We start from the raw sequence: 13,662 nt of genomic DNA, 5'->3' as shown, positions 1-13,662 counted from the left end.
AGTTCAGGATTGCTGCCGCCGTCTGATGGGGCCCCTGGTGGGAGGGATTGCCAAGTGGCCCGAGGACCGCAGCGTAGGAACCCGGCTGGTACGTGTGCAAGCCGATACTGCGTGGTTGCTGGTTCTCGCTCTTGGGCTGTCCTTTCTCACAAACACCCGCTCCCTGGCTGGCTCTAAGATTTTTTGGCGTTGGCAACATCTTATCACCAGCGGATGGCTTACCCACCCCCGTCCACGGTCTCTGGACTTCCAGCTTCCGTTCCTTCCACGGGGCTCTCTGTTCTCTGTCTTGTGGCCCCTTTGGGCAGGATCCCTTCTCCACCAGTGGTGCAAAGACAGCTCTTTCGTTGTCTTTGTCTTTGTCAACTACCCCAACATGTTGCAGGACCCATGCCAGGCTCTGAGTGATTTTATCGAAGCCGGTCTCATTTGGCATGGGTAGGGAGAAACACACCCTGCCCTCCGATGGTGCGAGGCAAAGAACGACAATGACTCTCGCCAACATGGATGATCACTTTTGTACCCTCAAGACAGATATTGGACTAACATGGAACCTACTAGTTTTATGATCTGTAGGCATGTCCTGTGTACTATTAGGGCTAAAATTTTAGGGTGTGCTGGGTATTTCAAGTGCATTTACCTTGGCCTCAGCTGATTTTGAGACAGAATGGACCTCGTTTTCAATGTCACATGTGTGCAGTCTGACTTATGTACACATCAATTCCTGCTTTTTAAAGTTTAACATCACATCCAGTATTTTTCTATATTGTGAGAGGAACATATAAATAGATCCTTTGACTGTGTAATAATGCACTGCAAGAAAGTTTCACATTGATTCCCAGGATATCATTTTTATCAATGCTAAACATATCTTTAATAATCACTTTAGAATATAAGGTTTTACCTATTTTTAAAATAGAATCACTGGATCAAGAGATATAACCATTTTAAGACTTGATATAATCTGTAAAAGTTTTTAGAATTATTGAGGTGAATTTAAATTGTAATCCGCTAATTTTGGTGATACTCAATTCACTACACCCTGACAAGTAGTGGAGGTTATTTCTCTATGTTCATTCAATAACCAATTTCCAAAATCTATTATCAATTTTGGTATTTTTACTTTTTTTGTGTGTGTGTATTTTTGAATTTGGACTATCAGCTACAAAATGATCATCTTTTTCCTTTAAAGTCACATATGCTACAACTTTGTGTTTCCTGTCTCATTCACTTGGACAGAATTCAGACAATAGTGTTAAACGATTATGGAAAATACAAGGGCAATAGAATCATTTTTGATGCCAACTGATAACACTGGCAACTAAAGCCTGCAGCTTAGAGTATGTGCCTGATTCAGAGAACGTCATCTGGTGAAGCGATTCTCCTCCCCTTAGATAATGTGAGATGTGCCCACCAGCAAAGCCAGAGGGACCCACTCCACAGGATCTGACTCTCTAATCAAGAAGGAAGGGTTTGTTTTAGAGTATTGGTGACCACAAAGAGAGGCTGTTCCCTCTCTTCAGCTCACACTGGCTTCGAATAAAAAAAGAATGAACTGAAAGATTTGGGGTATCTGGATGTTTTCCCTTACCTCTTTCCTGGATCATAGTGATCAACTCTCAACTGAATTTTTCTCTGCCATTAAATGGACCAAGTGCACCATGTTACCCAAATGTGGGGAAAGAGGTCAGAGAGAGAGAAGGCAGAGCAGAGCAAAGACTTGCTGGCGGGCAGCCTGCGTCCCCACTGTGTATTCAGTGGGACCCATAACAGGTTGTTGGAGCTTGAGGCATTCTGCTGGGCACAGAGCCAAAAGCTTGAAGGTGGATCACCAGTGCAGAAAATGAGAGAGGAAATGGTGAGTCTCAGACTAGATATCCCATGTCAAGCGCTAGATTCCCATAGCATCCTCTGAAGTACTCAACAAATGTGTCAATGTTAGCAGAACAGAAATGACATCACTGGAGAGAGTTGTGCCCCTCTCCCAAAGAGCCTGGTCTTACTCCCATCTAAATGCTGGAGCGACATGTGCCAGGAGACATGAGTATCTCCAAACGATATATGCACAAAACAAAACCCACTCTTCATATTTTGGGTGGATGAAAATAGGGAAGAGGAATTTTTAAAATCAACGAGTTTGCAAATTTAAAATGAATAGGACTGAAGTTTAAAGAATTCAGATCACCTGCATAATTATAAAATTTGAGCTCGATAAGCCAGAGCTCAATTTTTAGCATTTATTAGAATAAAGAAAACAGTTTTATATTTATACACAAGTAATTTATATTTCCTAAATAAGTCAGTTATATATGTTCTTGATTATACTGAGCATACTTCTTAAGTGTTGCACTTTAAGAACATTTTAGGCTGTGGGTCTGAAAACTGGGTGGATATTTTTACCATGTTGACAATGTATCCTGCCTCTCTCCTGGTGCTGCTCTCTGCTTCCATTTACTCATTTCTAGCCTCCAATCTCACTTCTAGCTCAACATGTCACCAAAATAGCTTTTACTAAATTCAACTCTTCCTTCGGCTTTACATTATTTGTATTAAGTTCTCATCTAACGTGACCGCTGGTCAACATTTTCTGTTGACCTGCTGACCATTCTCTTTGCTTGACTTGGGAAGTTTCTCAGCCTCTCACTGTGCCCCTGACTTCTCCAGCTACTTTGTTTCTGTCTGCTTTTCAGGCTTATCATTTTCTAGATCATAAAATGATTTGTGAGTTCTAAAAGGTTTGGATTGTGGCCTCTTATTAAATCCTTCTTCTCTCTCTCCACCCCCCTCCCCCCCATCTATTTTTGGCTGTGACTTCAGTTACCACCCATGGGCAGATGATTTAAAACTGTGTTTCTCCTGCCCAAAGCTCTTTAAACTCAAGATCAGGATTAATTTTGTTCATGTTTTCCATTTACATCTTTCTCTTCCAATTGATGAGATAATTCCTGGAGTTTTCCTTCCAATTCTTTCACTGAATTTTTATTTGAGTAATCCAAACAACATATATATATATATAATTCCTATGTTATCTCATTCTGTATTCATTTTATAAATATACATTTGATTTTATTCTAAGTATAGTATTTTACATTTTGTGATACTTTATTGTATTTCCAGAATTATATTTCCCTCATCTAATTTGGTATTTTTTATTTTATATTTAGCTTTTAGATTTTTTTTGGGGGGGGGCAGGTAAGCTTATATCTTTTGCTAGCTCTGCGTTAGAATGCGAAATGCGTGCACTAGTTGCCTGTGTTTCGGCTTATTGGCAAGGAGAAGGCAAATATGCTGGGGAACACTAAATTTCAGCATTTGGTGGTCTTTGCTCTGGGGCCACCTTATCCCCCAGCTGCTGAAAAACCTGTGTTCATTCCATCCTCCATATGTTTTTTGAAGAGCCCTTCATTTTTTCTTCTTTAATTGCATTTAATTTTGCAACTATAGAACTTTTGTTTATTAACACATTTTTTCTTTTGTTCAGTAAAGCTCTTACAATAAAACTTTCCTCCTGCATCCATATAGGACTATTTTCTCCTCATATTAAGGATTATCTTTATAGTCCCGAGCTAGTGTTACTTTTTACTCATATGTGGGCTTGGTGTTTGCTAAGAGCAGGGTGTTCCATTTCCTTTTAGTTCACCCTGCTGTCAATTAGGTAGTAATGGCTTTCTCAGAATTCAGATGGAAGGAAGGCTGATGTTACTATTTCCTTCTCACAATTCTGATATTAAGTGGTGTTTGTGGGTAATTTTGAGAAGCAGTGTTTCGTGTTGCAGATGGATTTTCTCCAGATCAGCCATCTAGGATTTCTAATATATGGAACACAAGTTATTCCTGGATCATTTAAATATTCCCGCTTCCTCGTATGATGGACACAGTGTTCCATGATCTCTTACCTTCCACTCTTGGATATGTTTGACTTATCAATTTATATAAAGTATTTATTTGTCAAAGCTATCCATGCATGCTTATGGTACATAAATTGTAAAAAGTATACGTACAACAAATCAAAATATATGAAGGAGAGAAATTCATTTTTAAATTTATGTATGTAGTTCAGTCCCTGTAGAGTTTGTGACAATGTGAGTTCTATTTTATCTTTTAAATCATGGGAGAATTCATTAACTATGCACTGTATTATAGGTCAATCACTTCTCTCTTAATTAGGTCACAAAAACATTATTCTGTATGTTTTAAATTCCTGACCCTTAAAAAAAGTCTCCTTTTTCAAAAACAAGCTCTATATGCCCTGGCCAGTTTGGCTCAGCGGTTGGAGCGTTGGCCTGTGGACCAGAGAGTCCCGAGTTCGGTTCCTGCTAGGAACACATACCACAAAAACCCCAAAACAAGCTGTAAATCTGATACAATACATATGCAGAGAAATATATGTAAAAACATGAGACAATAGGAGTTTTTGTCATGGGGCAATGTGGAGATACACATTTTTCTGCGTGGAGATTTTGTAGCATACAGAATTGACCTCATATATAAGATTTTGTGGCACAGACATAGGAAGCCACAAAATCTCCCATTTGTGATGCTTTTAGAGAATGCTTGGGACAATGACAGTGGAAATTGACCTTGAGGCCACTGAGATACGTCCTCCCTGCTATCGGTTCGCTTCTCAGAGAGGAGGAGAGAGTGCACAGACGGCATTCCGAGAGGAAGAGTAACTCATCCACATGTCAGTCATTTCATATGAACATAAAACACATCAACAAATGCATATACCATATATATTTTTATATGAGCATGCATGTACATGTATGTATGCATATTAGTTATGTAACTGGAAAGTTTTCGATTGATAGATTAGCAGAGACAGCCATAAGAAATGTCCAGTGAATTCCCATGAAAAGCACATTTTCGAGCAACTCGGTAATAACCCGGATTGAAAGGACTACAATTCAAGTAAAATGACTATGCTATTTATATTGTAGAAATTCTAGCCCCATTTTTTGTTAATTATTGTTTTTTTCTTATAATAATGATATTCAGTACTTTGTTATGAATTGTGGGTGTTCGCATTTGCATATTTCCATTGTAAGAAGTACACTATGGGGCATTTGCGAAGCCTGTGTCCCGGTTCTAAAAACTCTTGTTCCCAGTCCACAGTCTTGCCTAAAGCAGTGGGCCTAGGCAGAGGATGTGCTGCTTAACCTCACCTCCCTGGCCGCAGAGGCTGGAACCTGTAATGAGTTCTCGGCCCAAAGTAACCTAATCTGTGGGCTGGGCTACTCAAACTGTCTCTCTGGAGAATTTGAGCCAAAGGACTCAGAGAAAGTCATCAGATAATAGAGGGTATAAAACTAGAGAGAGTTGGCACCAGAGCAACTGCAAGCTACATGCACATGAAATCATAGAGCAGAAGGAAGCCAGTGGTAAATAGAAGCAGCCCTGAGCCGAAGAGGAGCAGAAGCCTGGTTCGGGTAGCTCCGGAGCCCCGGGCAGCTTGAGCCCCGCCCCAGGAGCTCGGAGAGGTCTCCCGGCTCTTGAGCAGATTGAATGCTTTGTTCCTCTGTGTTTCTGCACGTTTCTGCTTGGAGTTCCTTCCTTGTTTTGGAGGGCTAGGATTTCTCTCAGTACATATATATTTCCAAATCCCTCGTTTTCTAACTCTGTGCAATTCATTTGTGTTAATATATTTTAAAGACATAAGTGATACGATTGAATACATAGGATGCAAGTGAGGAAGTAAGAAAAGTACATATTTGCAAAAACAAAATGGATTTCTATATAGAATATGTTTATTTCACAAAAAATTGACATCCATTCATGTACTATTGTGTATGTTTTACTGTTGGACTACAGATGTAGTATTGGGCAGCAGTGTATATATTGCTGGTTCATTATGTAATCATATAATTTCATGCAGTTTAATATTTTAAAACTTTGAATAACAAGTTTTTTTTTCCAGAAGTACCTTAGCAAAGAATGTTACCATCGCTGTAACAAACATATAAAGTCCTACTTAAAAAATCATTGTAGTAAACTGACACAATTTATCTAAAAATTATTGGACTCTCAATGACATTTTTGTACTTTAAGGCAAAGATCATTTAAAAATTTTTTTAAATATTTTTATTATTATTTTTTTTAATCCTTACCCGAGGACTTTTTTGAGGACTTTTTATTTATTTAATTTTTTGCATCTAAGAGAGGGTGGAAGAGAGAGAGAGACAAACATTGATGCGAAAGAGACACATCAACTGGTTGCCACACACACAACCCCAACCGGGGCTGAAGACAAACTGCAACCAAGGTACATGCCCTTAGCGGGAACTGAACCCGGGTCTTTCTGGTCCATGGGCTGGTGCTCTAACCACTGAGCTAAAGCGGCCAGGGCAAGGCAAGCTGTTTTTAATAGAATTATTAAGTAGTGGACAATTCTAATTCAGTTACATTTGTCTCAAGAACTGAGTTTGGTACTATTAATTTATTTTTCCACAATTAAGATACAACTAACACCATTTCAATAGCCACATTTTATACCAGACACTTTCTCAATATAACTGTATCTATGTGGATCCTGACTTGATCTCCAATGGTATTTCTTTCTTCATCCTTCACCTCTGAGCTGTCAAAAAAGCTCAGAATGCTTTTCTCAATGTTCACTTAGGCTGTAATAATAATGCTGAAGTACTAGAAACTTAAATGTTGTTAGATTGTACATGAGAAATCATTTCAACAAGTTTTTTGAGAAAATAATTTGCGGGACGATACCTACAGAGGAAACACCACGAGAAAAACTTGGTGCGGTTAATGTGAGTGCGTGTGAGCTGTGAGCTCCGCTCCAGCTGTGTCTGCAGCTGTCTGCGCCAGGCCCGGCAGGCTGGGAGCCATCGCGGGGGAAATCTCTCCGCAGAAGGGCAAGTGATGTTACTGATGACTCCTAAAAAAAAAAAAAGGATAAGGAAACCAAGGAGAACTAGTAAAATCAGACATGTATGTCCTGATATAAAAAAAAATATAGCAGGAAGTTTATGTTCTGCTATTGTTCTAAGGGAAAATGTTGAGAATTAAAATTCTCTTTTTTTCACTTTAAAATTATTTGACATATGCCACTCTTAATATCAGAAATAATTAATACCTCATACTCAGGGAAATGGCAGGTAAATAATTTACAGCCCAGGCCGGTTTGGCTCAGTGGCTAGAGCATTGGCCTGCGGTCCCGAGAGACCCGGGTTCGGTTACTGCTAGGGGCATGTACCTCGGTTGCAGTTTGTCCCCGGCCCTGGTTGGTCATGTGGGTGGCAGCCACTTGATGTGTCCCTTTCGCATTAATGTTTCTCTCTCTCTCTCTTCCTCGCTCTCCCGCCCACTCCATCTGAACAAAAAATGGAAAAATGTCCTCGGGTGAGGATAAAAAAATAAATAAATACATACATAAAATAATTTACATATTTTTATGCCCTAGATTTTAGCTGCAGGATTATGACATTAATGAAAAAATTCTATAAATTATTTTTGTCCTTGTATTTCACAATCATGTCCATTCAAAATCAAAGTAACTTCAATGGGGAAATGAGCTTTAATAGTAAATCTTCTTTCTTATACTACATATTACTGCTTATATTTGCTGAAAAATAAATATTTCAAGTGATAATATAGTTAAGAGTAGAAAACATAATGCCATTTGTGATGGATCACTGTAACATCCTATTAAATATTAATTGAAATTTTCCAATAAATTTTCAACTATGGCTTACTTGTGATTTATGAGGCACAGTGAAGTTTATGAGAACATTTATGCATAAAATATTAAAACCCATGACAGAAGCAAATATTATGATTACCGTTACACATAAACAGAATATTGGGATTTTCAGGGTTTTGTGGTCCTGCAATTAATATCTATTGATTGATACAAGGGATTACAAATATGAAGTGTCAGAAAGCAATAGATAGGTTTATTTCTCTTATTCAGTATTGTATCTATAAACATTAGAATGTTAAAACCATCTTTAATAGCAGCATGTAGAGTCAATTTGTATGTTTACTTAACAAGATTTTTTTTTAGTCTCCAAATTGAACCTGCAAGCTGGCTAATTAAAATAGAATAGCTTAACTTGATCTCTCTCTCTCTCTGTCTCTGGTGATTCATTTGTTATACTTTTTCAGTGTGGAAATATCATTTTAGATGATATACTTCGGGAATATCAAATGTGTTTCTATGACTTTAAATACAAAGAGACCGATAGTGTAAAATTGCACTGTTGTTGTAACTACATTTCGGGGTATTACAAATTTGAGAATCTTGATGGATTTGCTGGCTATGCCCTGATAAAATGGTGTTCAGAGTGCCCAGGTTTTAACGTCTGATTAAACGCGGTAATTGGTGCCCTGTCACTTATCAACTCATTCCTGGGGTTGTATTAGAATCACTGTGTTGCTTTAATATTTCTGTTACAGTGATGCCTTTCTCACATTTATTAACCAAATGAAAAACGAGTTAGGCTGTGATGAAATGCTTTCGCCCTTCAAGCCAACAGGCCCTTGGAGCTCAAGGGCCTCCATGCACAGAAGCTTATGTTTTGTTCTGGCCAGTTTGGCTCAACGGTTAGAGCGCCGGCCCGCGGACCAGAAAGTCCTGGGTTCGGTTTCTGCTAAGGGCATGTACCTCGGTTGCAGTTTGTCTCTGTCCCTGGTTGGGACAAATGCATGGAAATTGAGAAAAGATAAATTGAATTAAAGAGAGCCATATCAAGATTTTTATGTTAAAAAATGACCAGTTGACTTAGTAGAAGAAATTATGAGGGAGTGCTTTAAAAGTGTCCTTCAAAATGATAGATCGTAGACTCTTAAGGAGATTAAAAGGTGAAAACAAAGAGGATTTAGTGTTGAATTTGAACTTCTGAACGTGATCGTTATGTTTGCTTTGCCAGCCCAAATCAATTGTAATGGAGATTCTAAAAAAGAGTCCTAAAAAAATATTAAAAATCCCCTTTTATGCTTTTTCAATCATGTACTCAAAAGAATGAGTAAAATCAGTGTTTCTTATTCGTTAAGGGTTGATAGTATCCATGATAGTGTGCGCATCATTTGGTTTTACAGATTTATTTATTTTTTGTTTTTGTTTTATTTTAAAGGGACCTCATTCCCAGGGGTAATAAAGGCTTCCAGTCCTGCCAGCACAGGTAAAAGAACTATGACATGCTTTGTCTTCATGAAAATTTCTGTTGTGTTTTGCCTCCCCTCCACCCCCAACTTTGTGTGGTGGTGGTGGTTATATCTCACAATAGTCGAAGAGGAGAGAAAGCAATAAAAGTTTCATGAGTCCATTAAAGTTTTATAGACACTGCAGTTCCTGGAAAACGAGTTGTTGCTCTAATCCCCTGCAGTAGTTCTGCTTGGGAGCATCTTATTCACAAAGAGTGAGGGATTGGGGATGAGGACTGAAAGGGAATAGGCGATGTGAGAGCCAAACGCGGATATGTTATTTGGACCGTATGCAAGGTTCTCATAGCTTTCTTGCTGCCAAGTGGAACTTGACAAACTCTATCTGAGGAGAAAATAGACTCATGGGAATTTAAGCCATGGTGGTTTATAGGGGATCGTTCAGGGGTAAATGCTTCATTTTGGAAATGTAGCATTAATGCGTATAGAACTCTTAGTTGACAATTTTGTTTAGATGTTTTTGCTGATTTGGGGGAGAGAGTTTAATGAACTCATCACTCAGCCATTCTGGAAATGGAAAAGAGTCTTAAAACAAATTACTTTTTACAAAGAAAGTAATTTGAAGTTTAGTAAAGAAAAAAATATATAATATTGGCTAGGGCTTGATGATCGAAGGGCTTGACTCTTGATTATTTATTGAGTCAAAACAGTGAATGGATCTAAGTGGTTGACTTCTCCCCTGTAGTCAACCAAGACCCAATAATGTAATTTTTTGTTGTATTTCTTTCACTTTAAATATTTATATGAAATAAATAAAAAGCTTAATTATAGTCATTATGTAGTTGGATAAAAAAAAAAAATCCTAACAATCTCTGCCTTTTGATTGTCTTTAATGTAGCTATTAATATGGTTGGATTTACATCTGCCTTTTGCTATTTATAGAATGCAATTAACTCCATTTCCACGGTGAAAATATCTACTCTACCCGTTCTCCTTCTCCTAACACCCACTTACTGTTTTTTTAGTATTCATGATTGTAAGTGACAGAAACCCAATTGAACTGAATTAATATAAACAGACAAACAAACAAAAATGAATGAATTTGCTCACATTGTGGAAAGGTTACCTTGTACATCTAAAGATTCAAATGATTCATAACGTACCTGCTTCTGTCTGTCTTTGCTTTTTCTTGTATGCTTCTATTTCAATAGCAAGAAAACTGTACCAGACACAGGCTTCTATCCTATCTGCTTGGTCACTGCAATGGTCATAATTATCCACAAACTCTGAGCAAAATCCCCAGCAGTGATAAGCATTGGCTATAACTTATCGATGAATCCATCACTGAGGTCTGGGGGTAGATCAATCTTATTGTTTAGGCATGTGTCAATGACCATCACAGGTGCCAAGAGATATTATAAACCTCTCCAAGAGCCTCAGCTTCCCCAAAAGTTAAAAGATACTATATTTAGAAAAAAAAAGAGAGAGAGAGAGATGCAGAACTGGCAAAAACCCAGCTTTTTACTACCCCCCCATCCTTAATACTGTTTTCCTCTCTCTTAATTAGTTTTATTTTCCCCACAGTACTGATAGAATCTAAGTGTTTATAAAAGTTTCCTAGCTGGTAGTGCTCACCCAACTCATTTAATGGAGTAAATTAGCTCTTGATCAATCCCTTGACGAGAGTTCCAGCAGTTTCCACATTTTAACTGGAATTAAAATGAGGTCAAGTATGGCAGATTGTATTTCCTAAATGTTTGTACATATGTGTCTGTCTGCCTACATTTGCATAGACACACATACACATGAACATATGTATCCACATACACATCTCATCCCATGTGCTCTTTGTACAATATGAATGACAACACCTCCCCCATGAAAAGGTGGGGTCTATTTTCCTTCTCCTTGAACAGAGTAAGGCTTGTGACTAGCTGGCCAATCCAGTGTGGCAGAATTGATACTATGTGACTTTTGAAGCTAAAGCATAAGATGATAGCTCTTGCCCAGATCTCTCTTTGTCTCACATGTGTGCTCTTGAAACCCAGCCACCACATCCTAAGAAAGCCCAGACCACCTGAGAAGCCACATGTTGGTGTTCTGATCAATGGCTCAAGCAGGGTCCCAGCTAATCATCAACTGCCAGACATTTGCATTTCTTTCTTTTTTATTTTTTAAAAATTTTTTGTAATCCTCACCCGAGGACATTTTTCCATTTTTTGCACAGATAGAGTGGGAGGGAGAGAGAGGAACAGAGAGAGAGAAGGAAACATCGATGTGAAAGGGACACATCGAGTGGCTGCCACCCTCACGACCAACCAGGGCCGGGGACAAACTGCAACCGAGGTACATGCCCCTAGCGGGAACCAAACCAGGGTCTCTCTGGACCGCAGGCGGATGGTCTAACCGCTGAGCCAAACCGGCCAGGGCCATTTCTTTCTTTTTTTTTAAATAAAAAAATACTTCTATTGGTTTGTATTTATTTATCTTTTTAATTTTATTTTTGTTACAGATGTTTCTCCTTTTTTACCCCATTGACACCCTCCTCCCCATCCCCCCCACCCAGTCCCTGGTTTTTTTGTCCATGTCCATTGGTTATGCGTACATGCATATAAGTTCTTGGTTTATTTCTTCTCTCCACCCCCCACCCACTCTTCTGAGGGATGTCAGTCTGTACCCTACTTCCATGTTTCTGGGTCTACCCTATTCCTCAGACTGTTATGTTCATTATATTCCACAAATAAGTGAGATCATGTGGTATTTGTCTTTTTCTGCTTGGCTTCTTTCACTTAGGATAATACTTTCCAGATCCCTCCATGTCATCTCAAAGGATAAGACATCTTTCTTTCTTACAGCAGCATAGTACTCCATTGGGTATATATACCACTGCTTTTTTATACATTCGTCTACTGATGGACACTTGGGCTGTTTCCAGATCTTAGCTATTGTAAATAGTGCTGCTATGAACATGAAGATACATATATTCTTTCTGATTGGTGTTTCAGGCTTCTTAGGGTATATTCCTAGAAGCGGGATCACTGGGTCAAATGGAAGTTCAATTTTTAATTTTTGGTAGTAACACCATATTATTTTTTATAGTGGCTGCACCAGTCTGCATTCCCACCAGCAGTGTATTAGAGTCCCCTTTTCTCCACACCCTCGCCAACACTTGTTTGATGATTTGTTGATGGCGGCCATTCTGACAGGTACGAGGTGATACTCATTGTTGTTTTAATTTGCATCTCTCTGATGATTAGTGATGTTGAGCATTTCTTCATATGTCTCTTGACCATTTGTATGTCCTGTTTGGAGGTATCTGTTCAGCTCCTCTGCCAATTTTTCAATTGGGTTCTTTGTCTTCCTTTTGTTGAGTTGTATGAGTACTCCATATATTTTGGAAATTAACCCCTTATCTGATGGATCATTGGCAATGATGTTCTCCCATACAGTGGGTTGCCTTTCCATTTTGATGATTGTTTCTTTTGCTGTGCAGAAGCTTTTATGTTTGATGTAGTCCCATGTGTTCTTTTTTCCTTTGTTTCTGTTGTCTTAGGTGATGTATCAGTGAAAATTCTGCTTTCTTTTATCCATTTTGAGTTTATTTTTGTGTATGGTGTAAGTTGATGGTCTAGTTTCATTTTTTTTTTTTTTTTTTGCATGTAGCTGTCCAATTTTCCCCACACCATTTATTAAAAAGGCTGTCTTTACTCCACTGTATGCTCTTGCCACCTTTGTCAAATATTAATTGAGCATATTGCCTTGCGTCCATTTCTGGGTTCTCTATTCTGTTCCACTGGTCTATATGCCTGTTCTTGTGCCAGTACCAGGTTGTTTTGATTATAGTGGCTTTGTAGTATAACCTGAAATTTGGTAATGTGATTCCACCTACTTTGTCCTTCTTTTTTAAGATTTCTGTGGCTATTCGGAGTCTTTTTTTTTATTCCATATGAACTTTTGAAGTATCTGTTCTAGTTCTGTGAAATATGTTGTTGGTGTTTTGATGGGGATTGCATTGAATCTATAGATTGCTTTGGGTGATATGGATATTTTAATGATGTTAATTCTTCCAATCCATGAACAAGGTACATGCTTCCACTTTCTTATATCTTCCTCTATTTCTCTTTTCAATATCCCGTAGTTTTCTGGAAATAGGTCCTTTACTTCTTTGGTTAAGTTTATTCCTCGGTATCTTAATTTTTTTGCTGGGATGGTAAATGGGATTATTTTTCAGTTTCGCTTTCTGTGAGTTCATCATTGGTGTATAAGAATGCTGTTGATCTCTTGACGTTAATTTTGTATCCTGCTACTTTGCCAAATTCATTTATTAAGTCTAGTAGATTTTTGATGGAGTCTTTAGGGTTTTCTATGTATAATATCATGTCATCTGCAAATAATAACAGTTTCACTTCCTCCTTTTTAATTTGGATCCCTTTTATTTTTTCTTTATGTCTGATTGCTATGGCTAAGACTTCCAGTACTATGTTAAATAAGAGTGGCCTAAGTGAGCACCCCTGTCTTGTTTCTGTTCTTAAGGGAAATGCTTTT

Source organism: Molossus molossus, unplaced genomic scaffold, assembly GCF_014108415.1.
Source record: "Molossus molossus isolate mMolMol1 unplaced genomic scaffold, mMolMol1.p scaffold_m16_p_9, whole genome shotgun sequence".
Lineage (NCBI taxonomy): Eukaryota > Metazoa > Chordata > Mammalia > Chiroptera > Molossidae > Molossus > Molossus molossus.
The sequence above is the reverse complement of the archived record's forward strand: the minus strand, read 5'-3'. Positions refer to the sequence as shown.